The sequence below is a fragment of the Crinia signifera genome, chromosome 8 (assembly GCF_055691185.1).
Source record: "Crinia signifera chromosome 8, ASM5569118v1, whole genome shotgun sequence".
Lineage (NCBI taxonomy): Eukaryota > Metazoa > Chordata > Amphibia > Anura > Myobatrachidae > Crinia > Crinia signifera.
Genome location: NC_139224.1, coordinates 152,283,236 through 152,297,383, shown reverse-complemented (window position 1 = coordinate 152,297,383; position 14,148 = coordinate 152,283,236).

The following is a 14,148-nucleotide window of genomic DNA, read 5'->3' as shown; positions in this document are numbered from 1 at the left end:
TGCTGCAGATTTAACATGGCCAATAGCAAAACATATAGCAGTGCATGCTGGGATGTGTAGTTCAGCAACAGATGGAGGGCCAAAGTTCCCCATCCCTGATTTAAGGCACTTGCCAAGAGGAGGGGGGTTTCCGGGCAACAACACCCCCCCCCCCCCCCCCCCCCCCCCAGCGGTTACATAATCATTCATGAACACCTCCTTCATTAAAAAATGTACTAAGCTTTGAAAAGTGATAAAGTGGAGAGGTATAAACCTCCAACCAACCAGCTCCTAGCTTTCATTTTTCAAACACAGTCTGTAACATGGCATTTAAAAACTGATTGGCCGTTACATTATCACTCTTCAAGTTATCAAGCTTATATGTATATGACAGAAGCAATAAGCAAATGATTCCTGCAGCAGGAAATGTATTCTGCAGCTGCTTGGTACATTTGTCTCACAGCATTTGTTGCTCATAGAGATCTCAGTGCATTTGTGCATTCACTGTAGAAATATGGTATAAGTAAAACACATTAACATTACAATGATGGCACCTATACAAATGTGTCAGTAACAAAATAAAATAAAAGCTAAGGTTGCATTGCTAATATATTTCACGTCAGAATACCTATTGCACCTATATATTATGCACAGACATCATTGTCTATCGTACACAGCACACAGACATAAACCTCATTGACAGCCATATATTGAACAGAAATCAGAACCCCTCCACCACCACTATTGTCGTCAAACATTGTCATTCACCACATTCTCCAGAGACAGAAGATTCTTAGGGACAGAATTGTAGGTACTTCCTGGTGGCGTGGACCCAGGGTGGTGCGGGTTACGATACGTAAGTTCCGTAGCGTAAGCTGTGGCTGCAAAGATGTATGTATGTATATCTCTTATATTTATATAGCCAGATCTGTCACTCATCCCTGTGTATATAACGTTCCCGCCCAGCAGGATACACAAACCCGCCCCCCCTAGGGAAAAGACCAGTGTTCTACCCACCACAACCCCCTTGACATCACCTCCCCCCGCCCAGCCAGGGCTACAGTACATGCCCACCATCCACCATTACTCCACAGCCACCAGGTGAGCGGCAGGTCTGCCCGCATCCCCCCCCCCCTTGCCAGCACCCCCGGCCCCCCATGATTCACGCCCCCTCCCGCGATTCACGGCACCCCCCCCTCCCGCATTTTGCGGCCCCCACGACACCCCCTCCCGCAATTCACACACACGCAGCACCACACGCCCGCCCCCCCCCCCCCCCCCGTGCCCCCCTTCCGCGATTTGCGGACCCGCGCGCCCCCCTCCGCGATTCGCCCCCAGCAGGCCCCTACGACCCTGCTCCCGCATTTCACGTACCCCAGTTAGAGTGAGGGATCCTGTACCGCCACAAGCAGGTGCCGCCCCTGGGTGGAAAATCCGGGTCCTGGCTGCTGCGCTGCCGGTTCCCCCACTGCCAGAAGTGTCCCCACGGTCCTCTGCATCAGCGCCACAACTTTTAGCAATGTCTTGCCCACATACCACTATTATACAGCCTCCTGCTCTCATACACCCTCACTCCCTTCCAGTGGGAGGAGACGCTCACCCACTGCCGGGAGCTGCATACTGTCCCCCACTCTCCTCCAGTTCTAGGGATGCCCATCGACCATCAATGATTTCAAATCATCAATGGTTTATGGCCGATGTTGAATACTTTTGCCATCGATGTGGGAGGACCAGATGGTTTCCCTACATCGATGGCATAGGAGAACCGATCAAGTTTCAAATTTTTTTATGGTGCCGGGACACGGAGCATAGCTCCCCCCCCCCCCCCCCCCCCCCCCCACACGAAAGTCCCGCCACCAAGTTCTGATTGACCCACGGCCTGTTCAGGCAGATATAATGGATGACCATCGATAGCTACAACAATCGATGGTTATCCAAGTAATATTTTAATACTATAGATGGCAAGGTGCAAAATCGCCATCAATGCCAACCATTGATGGCATTTGCACCAATGCCCATCCCTACTCTGCAACAGCCAAAAACCTTTACTACCCCTCATGCCCACACACCTCTATCACTGCCCTGCCTCCTGTTCTCCTGCCCCGTAACTTCCGCCAGTGGGGACCCGCTCACCCTGTGTTGTCCACATTCCCCTATCATGTTTTACCACCCAGCCTCCTGCTCTTATGCACCCTAACTCCCACCAAGTAGGAGGAGACACTGACTCCTACGCTGCCACGCTGGACCTTCACCCACTGGCAGAATCTGCACAGTGTCCCCCACCCTCCTCTTTAGTCCCCCTTATGCCCACACACCCCTATCACTACCCAGCCTCCTGTTTTCCTGAGTCGTGACCTCCGCCAGTGGGGAGCCGCTGACTCAAAAACACCCTACTATACTATTGCACACACAGACACACACCTAAATAACACGCACACACCCCCCACACACCCACAAATGTCACTGTACCATCCACACTATCAATGTACATCTTACTCTGTAACTGCTTTTTAATTAAACAAAACAATACACACCCCCTTCCAAATAATATGCTCTCTATTTAACAACTTTCACCTATAACTTAAGTTGCAATACAGGGCATCTTTCATACAATTCTAACCATATTTCTCACAATACAAACGTTCACAAATTAAGGGGGTGCAGCCCCTTACGATGGTGTGAAGAGCGCGATGAATCACCTAGTGTGTGTGTGTATATATATATATATATATTTTACGGATGGCCATCGACCATCGATGATTCGAAATCATCGATGGTTCATGGCCGATGTCGATGGGGGAGAACCAGATGGTTTCCCTCCATCGAGGAAACAGCAAAACAATGTTTTGCTGTTTTTTTTCAAAGCGCCGGGACACGGAGCATAGCTCCGACACCCGCGAAGCCCTGCCCCCCCATATTTTGATTGGCCCACAGGCCAATCAATCAAACACAATGGATGACCATCGATACGTAAAAATATCGATGGTCATCCATTGCATAGTTTAGCACTATTGATGGCCAGTTGCAGAATTGCCATCGATGGCAACCATCGATGGCCATCCCTAATTATATATATATATATATATATATACACACATACATACATACATACATAGAGATATATATATATATAAATAATACTTTTATTTATATAGCTATATAAATATAGATAGATATTTTTGCTCCTCAGGAATGGTAGCTGTCACAACAGTGAAGAGATGGCAGAGGCAATGACAGATTAAAAAAACTGGGTCCACATGACCAAAAACCACCCTGCCCTTGGTGTGGTGACTCCTGAACACTAATCTGTCACTTTTCACTGATTTCCCAAATGTTTTACTGTGTAATATCAGTGGGAAGATGATGTGAGGCATGGGATAGAGACCAACTGCCATTTCCAACTGCCGCCCGCATGCCACATGGGCCAGGTGTAAAACCTCAGTGTGCTGGCCTCTCACTGGCATTTCTTGAGCAGGAGCAGAGGTGAGTGCAAGAGAAAAATACCCCCCTAGAGAGAGCCAGCTTTTACAGCGAGTTTACTCCAGGTATTATCAGTGATCGGAGAGATCAGCGCACATTAACATCTGTGTTTTCTTTTTTTTTTTTTTGTGCACCTTTGGTGCAATTTACCATCAACAATGAGCCGGAGGGAACTGGCCCAGTTGTTTGGAACTGGGCCATATCCGAACACCTCCTGGCTACGATCTGGATGCCGCAGACCATCTTCAGGCGTACCATCTGCAGCAGAACACCCAGCAGCGGCACCGTCCTCAGGAGCACCAGCAGCGGCAGCACCATCCTTGGTAGCACGGAGACCAGCAGTCATCCTTGCCCGCCTTCCATCCTACAGGAGATGCACCTTTACAGAAGGAGGCGCTGTAGAGTCCTGCCCCATCTGCATCTCCCAGTTTCGGATTGGAGAGGAAGTGGCGGTCACATCCTGCAGGCATGTTTTCCACATCTCATGCCTGACACAGTGGCTGGACATTAACACCATCTGCCCCCTGTGCCGCACCCGATGCCTGAGCAGACTTTTCCTGCGTCGTCTTTAGAGGAAATCCGAGGACGTAAGTACTGTTACAGCTGGTCGTGTCTTTGTTGTCTTGTCTCCCCCTGTCTACCCTACTCGGGGATTAGCTACTTGTCTTGAGGGTCTTTACATTTTTTACCTGAACTGACGGACTTAATTTGGCTCATTGAAATTTGGCTAATTGGCAACAATTCAAATTCTTCAGTCCCTCAGCAGGGTTTTGGGTTCACCTCTTGCCGAGTTCTACTTGTGTTATCCTTGCTCTCCCCCAACCCCCTATTCCCTCATGTGTCTTTATGTTGCTTCTGATTGGCCCTGAAGCTTGTCATTATTCGGCTAATTGGCATTCAATTAAACATTTTTCTTTTTTTTTGGCAGATCATCCATTTTACTAAACTGTAATGCTTTGGGAGCTATCCACGAAGCAGTGAAAAGAGGGGAGAATTGTGATTGGTTGCTATGGGTAACATCTGTACTGGCTCCTCCCTCCCTCCACTCTTCTCACTGCTTCCCCCAATAGACCCCTATGCCACCAAACTTAGTTTAAACATATTTGAATATTTTTAATGTGTTTCAAATAAATTCCACCTTTTATTCTGCCAAATACATGTCTCTGAGTCTTTATTTATATTATGGTTACTTATGATTGTGTGATTATATGGTATATACATGGGACACCCCTCAGATGGTGGAAGGTTATGGGCACCATACATTTCCTAATTGATTTATTTTTAATAAATAAATAAATAACCAATGAATGGAAATCACTGTGTCTGAGTCTTTCTGTTATATCATTTTATTAATGGTATTTTACGGTTATATTATTATTTTTTGGCTGGCGTGGGGATCAGATAGAAGATGTTAATCCTATGTCGCATAATGTATGTGCAAGGGTGATTAGCGTCAGAAAATGCAAATGGATCATAAACACAAACTGTCCAGACTCTGGGCCAGATGCACTAAGCTTCAAAAGTGATAAAATGGAGAGTGATAAACAACCAACCAATCAGCACCTGCCTGACATTTTTCAAACACAGTCTGTGACATGTCAGGTAGGAGCTGATTGGCTGGCTGTTTATCACTCTTCACTTTTGAAGCTTAGTGCATCTGGTCCTGTGACTGACAGGAAGCCGGAGTTTGGGGGGTGGAAACCTGCCATATTCCAGGTGTTTCTGAAAAATGCAGCCGTGCCCAGGTATTTAAGAGGAGGGTCTGTGATGTCAGCAATGACCGCTTCTGCCCTGACACAGTCCTAGATTAATGGAAGGGGGAAATTTGAGGAAGAATTACTTCACAGAAAGAGTAGTAGATAAGTGGAATAGCCTCCCATCAGAGGTGGTAGACGCAAATACAGTAGTACAATTTAAACATGCTTGGGATAGGCATATTGATATCCTTACAAAAAAATAAGGATCAAATATGGTTTGAGGTAACATGTTTAAAAAAGGGGCAGACTAGATGGGCCAAGTGGTTCTTATCTGCCGTCAAATTCTATGTTTCTGTGTTTCTAAGGGTCACAGTTACTCACATTTGCACAGGCAGCAAAAACCTATTGAGGGTTGGGGAATTGCATATGGATTTGCGATAGAATAGCAATTAGCGATTCATACACAATTCTCTCATAATTTAGCAAAGGGTGTATTCTCTCTGCCTGGATGGTCAGGTAAGGGCCTGCGTCCTTTGTAAATATACCATGCAAATGGGTGTGGCCCAGAGGCAGATTTATCACAAGCAACCACTGCACCTGCCTAGGGCCCAGCACATCCCAAGGGGCCCCATAAAGATATCCTGGCCATCCAAAACATTCCCATTTACCCGGGTCCAGGTCTGCTGGAGGGTCCAGGGCCCCCTCCCCCTCCCCTGTTGCAGGGAGCCAGGCAGTCGGGAGAAATGAAAGGCTGCCACAGCACAGCCTCTCTCTTCTGTTTAGGACATGCTGCTCAGTGCTGTGTGCGGAGCTGGGTAGAGAGGCAGATGCTGCAGCCCTGATGCAGGCGTGATCCCTCCCTGCCACCCACCCGTAGTGCCCACTGCCTGTGCAAACAATTTTTTTTTTAACAAGGGCATTACTCCAGTAACCATAGTGGGGCCCATGCACCCCATCAGTGCCCCTGGATGGGTGTGGCTACCCGTCACCTGGTGCTGACACATGCTTGGAGAGCTTGGGCCAGGTGATGTGTTAGCAGGGCCGGCGCTACCCACTCAGCAGCTCCTGCAAAGCAGGGAGGCGCCATGCTGAAAAGGCGCTGTCTCCCTCCCTGCTCTGCTAAAGCTGCCTCAGCCCTCACTGTCACTGCCTCCTGCAATAGCAGCATGCAGGGGCGGATCCAGGATAAAATGACAGGGGGGGCACCATGATAAAAGAGGGTTTAGGTGGGGGAGGGGCGGTGTTAGTGGTGCCAGTGTAGATGCTAAGAGAGCGGCAGAGAGAGGGTGGGAATGGGATTAAAAATAGGCCCTGGCATTTAAAGTACGCAGGCCCACCATGGTGACAAAAGTGAAGGATGTAGTTGTGCGCGCGCCGAAGGCGCACTCTGGAAAATGTGGTGTGCCACTCAACAGGGGGCGTGTCCTTGAGTGTAGTGTACAACACCATATACAACTTCTACACATTATGCAACAAAATACTAGACCCCATTATACTTGCCCCTTACACATGATGCCAAATGGAATGAGCCAAAATTCACATAATGCCACACGGATTGAGCCAAAATTCAAATAATGCCACATGGATTGTGTCAAAATTCACATCAAGCCACACGGATTGAGCCAAAATTCACATAATGCCACATGGATTGAGCCAAAATTCAAATAGTGCCACATGGATTGTGTCAAAATTCAAATGATGCCACACGGATTGAGCCAAAGTTTACATAATAACACACGGATTAAGCCAAAATTCACATAATGCCAAATGGATTGAGCCAAAATAAACATAATGCCATATGGATTGTGTCAAAATTCACATAATGCCACATGGATTGAGCCAAAATTCACATAATGCCACACATATTGAGCCAAAATTCACATAATGCCACACGGATTGTGACAAAATTCACATAATGCCACACGGATTGAGACAAAATTCACATAATGCCACACATATTGAGACAAAATTCACATAATGCCACACGGATTGTGACAAATTTCACATAATGCCACACGGATTGTGACAAATTTCACATAATGCCACACGGATTGAGCCAAAATTCACATAATGCCACACGGATTGAGCCATAATTCACATAATGCCACACAGATTAAGCCAAAAGTCACAATACGTTTCATAAACAGGAACATTGTCCACCAAAGGCGCGCATTAAACATTTACACCATAATGTCCATTACACGTTAAGTTACACGCCATTATGTCCATTATGTATTATGTCAAACACCTTAATGCCTATTAAAAATTATGCTACATAAGTGCTGCTTATCTACATGCTCATTGCCAAGGGTTCCATGCTCATTGCCAGAGGTTCCATGCTCATTGCCATGTGGGATTACATGCTCATTGCCAAGGGGAATACATTCTCGCGGTAAATGGGGGACAGCCGCCAGGCAGAAGTGATAGCCACTGACAGTGGCAGAGCCTGGCTGTATTCAGAGCACTGCAGGTCCCGGCTATTTGAAATAATACCCCTTTCACACCAGAAAATGCATTCCCAGGTTGGCCCCTTTTACACCAGCCTAGTCCCTGCATTTTCTGGTGTGAGGGGGAGAGAACCCCCCCCCCCCCCTTTAACCAGTTATCTTATTCAACTGGCTATATCTTCGGAACCAACTGATCCATTTACATGAGACAAGTATCATATTGAAGAACTTTTGAGTGGGCTTTGAATGATTTTGGTCCAGTGAAACTGGAACGTTTGGTTCCAGAGTAATCTGCCCTCAAAGAACAAGAACAGCCATGAAATTACATTTCAAAAATAAAAAAATGACAGGGGGGGCACGTGCCCGGGTGCCCCCCCCCCCTGAATCCGCCACTGGCAGCGTGCGATGCGATGTGCGCTCCCATGGGCATCGCACAGTACAAAAAGTATGTGCTGCACATACTTTTTTTACTGCTTCCGGATCACATCGCATAAACATTGCATGCATGCCGTGCGATGCGATCTAGCCCATAACATATGCGATTCTCGCAGCGTGTATGTGCACCTTTAGTGCCTGCAAAATTTTGCGGATACAGCACTGAGATGGTGTATGCATACATGTACATGCACCCGAGATCCTCCATAGGATCGCATGTTGCATAAGCTCCCACAATCGTGCTGCAGCTTGTTGCAATGGCAATGTGAAAGGGAGCAAAATTTATGGTTTGCAGGACGGCGCCAGACACCCTAGCACCGGCCCTGTGTGTTACCCACCTCTACTTACATCTCTTCCTCCCAATAATGTCAGGTAGTTAAACCAACATGTTTATAAATCGTGTCTGTTTAAAACCCCTCCGTGCAAAGTGACCGTACTGACATCCAACACTATAACAATGGAGGTTACCATCATTTTAACAGGTCAGCATAATGGCATATGTGCTTTGTTATTTTTTTAACCCTTTGAGACCAACATCTCTGTGAGAGATGTTCAAAATATCTGCTAAAAATGCCAGGTTTGTTGGTACTTGTTTCCTAGCACGGCACCAGCGATAAAAATTGTATCCATCGGGACCCTAAAAATCGCGTCGATCGCATCGCATGCAACCAAATCGCATGCGAGGTGATCAACGCAATTTTTACATTGGAATGTCAAATGGTCTCTGAGACCCGATTTTACATTGGCCCCAATGTTAAAAGCCCCCCAGACCCCAATTTTCATTGTTTCCCAACTCTGATGGGTCAAATCCCCCCCATTGTTAACGCCACCCCATGATGAACGCCAACCCGAAGCGTGGCGTGCGCAGCGTTACGTGCCCTCTGACCTTTTCATACCCCCACTCTCCACGACGGCGTGGAGTTGATTTTATATAGTGTGGCGAGCGCAACGAGCCACCGAGCCCGAAGCGTGGCGAGCACAGCGAGCCCCACGAGGGGCCGCGCATTACTTCACAGATATTATGCGTCCCCTCGCGGGGCTCGCTGGGCTCGCCACGCTTCAGGCTCGGTGGCTCGCTGCGCTCGCCACACTATATTTAATCAACTCCACGCCGACATGGATAGTGGGGGTATGAAAAGGTCGGAGGACGCGTTCATCGTGGGGTGGCGTTAACAATGGGGGGGGGCATTTGTCATGTAAAATATCCATAAGGGTGGGTATACCATGAAAAATCGGGTCCATTGGCCCATTTAACCTTGTTCCCTATGTAAAATCGGGTCCATCGCATCGGTCGCATCGCATGCCTAAACTTAAGGCATGCGATGGACGCGATTTTTTCATTGTCGGGGAAAAGGCTAAAAATAGCCCTAAAATCACGTCGGTCGCGTCCATCGCATACCTTAACTTAAGGTATGCGATCACCTATGACGGGCGCCGTGCTAGGAAACAATTACCGGTTTATTATATCAATTGAAATAACAAATGTGTAAAATAAGATTATATTTCCTATATAAGGTAACATTGCCGGTCGTTATGATGATGTTTGCTTGGCAATTTTCACACCTATTTTGACAAATTCATTGTCACTCAAAGGGTTAAAGCACCACAAAACCATTCCCCAATGAAATGCAATCCAGTAAAGGGCTTGTTTTCTATAACCACAAAAGACCTGAAGCAGCGGTATCTCATATGTACCACCCTGTGCATGTTGTCCAAGTTAGACATATAAATCTCTATGGATCTGTGGCCAATATGGGCTGTGCACAACTGAACTTCATCCCCTCGTGTGGCTACATGGGGGACACTGGATGGCAACGGGGCATTTGCACAGGGTATAAATCAGGTTGGTATGCAAATGCATACACAGCTGTGATTTTCTAGTTTATGTATCCACCAATCATCACAGGATTAGCTGCCATCCAAGAAGACAGACACCCAGCGGAGCCATCTCAAGTCACTATTGGGGAACATCAACTCCTAGGGTTAAACTATGGTTCTTCAGTCTGGGCGACGCAGTGGTGAGGCTGGTGACATGGTTCTCTGCCTGCAATATAGCAGCTAACGAGGTAATGGGCAAGTAAGGGGATGTACTAAGCCTTGAAAAGTGATCAAATGGAGAGTGATAAAGCACCAACCAATCAGCGCCTGTCATTTTTCAAAATGGCCTAATTCAGACCAGACCACTGGTCTGTCACTGGTGTTAGATCATATCGCTGTATACATACTGTGCGTGTACCTGAGGAATTACACAGATGGTAATAGAGAAATGTGTTTTTCTAGTAGTACATCAGCGTATGCGTGCGGGGGGGGGGCAGGGGGGGGTGTCAGTTTAATACTGACCAGGCGAACGGTTATGTTGATATGGAAATCTTATTGGATGTCCGCACAAGATAAAGATTCTAGTTAATGGACATTATATATATATGCAATATTCATCAATACGACAGCTATTCAAACACGTTAATGACTCTGAAAAGCTATTGCAAGCTACTATCACCTGTTCCTGTCAATCAAAGACCAATCAACAAGCTATTATGAGGATCACCAGTTGTTCCTGTCAATAAAACTTTATGTAAAGGGTTTAAAATATATACATTACAACATGTCTTACGTCAGAAAGGTAAAAGAACTGCCTAAGACCATATATGAAATGATTTAAATAAAGGTAGTTAGCATTATCACCATATATGAAATCACCCCCATACTATTTGTGGCCATATATAGGAGGTTTAAAAAGTATATATTGGACCATGATCTGAGAGCTGTGAGGAGTGCTGGGGCCAGGGCTGTAACGGTCAGCTGACACTACAGCTGGGACACACAGAGACTATGGGGGTTATTCTAGTCCATTCTTTCTGACAAAATCCTTCTTAGATGGACAAAACCATGTGCACTGCGGGTGGGGCAGATGTAACTTGTGCAGAGAGAATTAGATTTGGGTGGGGTTTTTCTTCAAAGTGAGATCTATATTGAAGTGTAAAATCATGCAGTCAGTATTTTCCCTGCACAGAAACAAAATAACTCACCCAAATCTAATTCTCTCTGCACATGTTACATCTGCCCCCCTGCAGTGCACATGGTTTTGTCCATCTAAGAAGGATTTTGTCAGAAAGAATGAACTAGAATAAACCCCTATGAGACCCCAGCCCTGCCCCTCCTCCTCCACACTCCTTGCTCCAGGATGCTGTGCTGTTCTGTCTGTCTGGAATTAAGCAATATTGTATAATAATATATTATTTTGGATAAATATGTAATTACGTGTCATTTATTTATCCTTGAACTTAACAGTGGGTTTTTCCCGACTTATCAGTTAGAACAAGCAGACAGCCCTGCTCACTGTCACAATACACCCCAATGAATTCATCACCGATTATTGGTATGATTTTATTACCCCCCAATATGACCCGTTTCAGGAGGGACAAAATACTTTGTTCCTGGACATCTCAGCTGTTATGAATGTATGTGAAAAAAATGGTAATCTGCTGGCGCTGAGTTAAATGCATATACGTTTTCTAATGCTGGGTACACACCAGGACGACTAGGGCCCGATCCCCTCAATCTAGATCCAATTCCGACCAATTGGATGTAGATTGTGTGCTGATTGGGCCCTTTTCTGTCCTGGTGTGGACCGATACCGATCCGATGCGCGGTCCCGCGGGTCGGTCGGTCGTTATTGAGATCCTACCTGCTGCAGGTAGGATCTCAATGACGACCATACAGCCGGGTGCGGGTCGCCATCGGATCGGACCCGCTCACGGTGCACATCGTGAGCGGGTCGTGCCCCCCCGCGTCACCGTGAGCGGGTCGGACGAGACACTGACGACCCGCTCACGATGTGCATCGTGAGCGGGTCGTCCTGGTGTGTATCCTACATTAGACAAGAACAGGATAATATCCAAAGTAAAATCCGTATATTTAATTAAAATGAAGGTTAAGGTCATATAAGAAAAAACGGTACTTGTGAGTTATCTGGGCTGCCGATTTTTTGATTGTATGCCTTAAGTTAAGGCATACAATCAGATGCGATGCGATGCGATATCGCATCGCATCGCATCGCATCGCATGCGATCATCGGATGCGATGACCCGATTTTTCCATAGGAATCAATGTTAAAATGGACTGAGTCCATTTTAACATGGAATTCAATGGGAAAAAGGGGTCCTTTTCATACCCCTACTATCCAAGTGGGCATGGAGTTGGATATAAACCTGTGGCGAGCGTAGCGAGCCACCGAGCCCGAAGCGTGGCGAGCGAAGCGAGCCCCGCGAGGGGACGGTATTCTGTGTCCCCTCGCGGGGCTCGCTACGCTCGCCACGCTTCGGGCTCGGTGGCTCGCTACGCTCGCCACAGGTTTATATCCAACTCCATGCCCACTTGGATAGTAGGGGTATGAAAAGGACCCCTTTTTCCCATTGAATTCCATGTTAAAATGGACTCAGTCCATTTTAACATTGATTCCTATGGAAAAATCGGGTCATCGCATCGCATCGCATCCGATGGTCGCATGCGATGCGATGCGATGTGCCCGATCCGACCCGATTTAGAAATCGGCAGCCCGGATAACTCACAAGTACCGAAAAAACAGTTCATAATATCCATAATATAAGTAAGCACTGTCCATAAAAACAAACACCTGGTGGAAAATGTTGAGCCTTCAAACAGTAAATGTATTTGAGGACAGACACATCTTACAGTACCTCCATTTTTGTCTGGGGCTCCTGTGTCCAGCCGCGCTGTCAGTCATCTGAACTCACATTGAGCGCTGTGTCTCCCGGCTAATACCGTGGTCCTGGTTTTTAGACACTGCAACAAAATCTCCATTAACGTGTGCAGCTCACCAAGCAGTAGTACTTAGGTAATCTGGCCTATAGGAGGCAGCACTCTGATTGGGTCTATGGCCACAGGGTAGTGTAGGACAGTGGTGTATCCTCAGTTCTTACTATAGAATGCACAACAATTCAGTCTATTACAGAATCATTTAGTTAATTATAATGTTCTGTCTTACTGATGCTAATAAATTGATATAAAGACCATTTTTTATATTTTAAGGCGGACGACGGCAGTGTCTCTCCCAATAAGCTGCTACAGATATGTCTCTGTGATGATTTCAGTCTTTGTTCCTTATCACTTATGGAGCCGTTACATGTGCGGAAACTAGTTTGTGTAAGTCTTTTATAATGGGCCCAAACATTGGGCCTAAATGGGATGCATAGTTACCTCCCCCCCTGCATTCTGCAAGAGACTCCCGGAAATAGCAGCAATCTCCCTCTCTCCCTCATTAGTTTAGCAATCTCCCTCATGTCACCTAGCCCACATTACATTTTTTTGGGAAAAAAAGGAATAGAGAGAGATCGATTTACACTGAATCATCAGCACCATTTCCCAGCACATTACCAAGTATAGTATCTTCTACTAACTGCTTTGCTGCTCATCTACATTTGTATATAAGTAATTTTACAAGATTCCTCTCAGATGTAGCAGTACACACCCACGCTTCTAGGTGCCACGTTCACAATCTCTTTTCACAATCTCTCCATAAATGGAACTAGACACGCCCTTTGGGTGGAGCATGACACGCCCCCTCCATGGGTCGCTGTGCAAAATTCTGCTACCAACTATAATCTCCCTGAAACTAGTTTTCGCAAGTAGGCAAGTATGTGGGGATACAAAACTAGACTAGAGGGCGCTTGTTAGGAATGAAAAAAATATATTAATTTTTATTTTTTATTATTTATAAAATAATATAAGCTGCAGGCTTCTAGTGTGTAGATGCTAACACACTAAATATTTTGGCTCTGCTTACACTGTCAGGTGCAAGCAGCGACAATTTGTGTGAATGAAAAAGGAAAAAAGAAGGTCTGCGCTGAGTCCACAATTCTTACACCATGGGTGAGATTTAATAGGATGAGATATTCAGAAAGTGAGAGATTTGGGAAGAAATCTCCAGGTTTTTTTTTAAAGCGGCAATCATTTACACTTAGAGGAGCTCTTTGAGGGAAATGAAGGGTCCTCCCCAAATATCTTCGTGTGGGAAGCCTTTAAGGCCTATCTGAGAGGGGTTTTTATCAAAAGGATAGCTTTTTTGAAGATCTCGAATCGTAAAAGGGCAA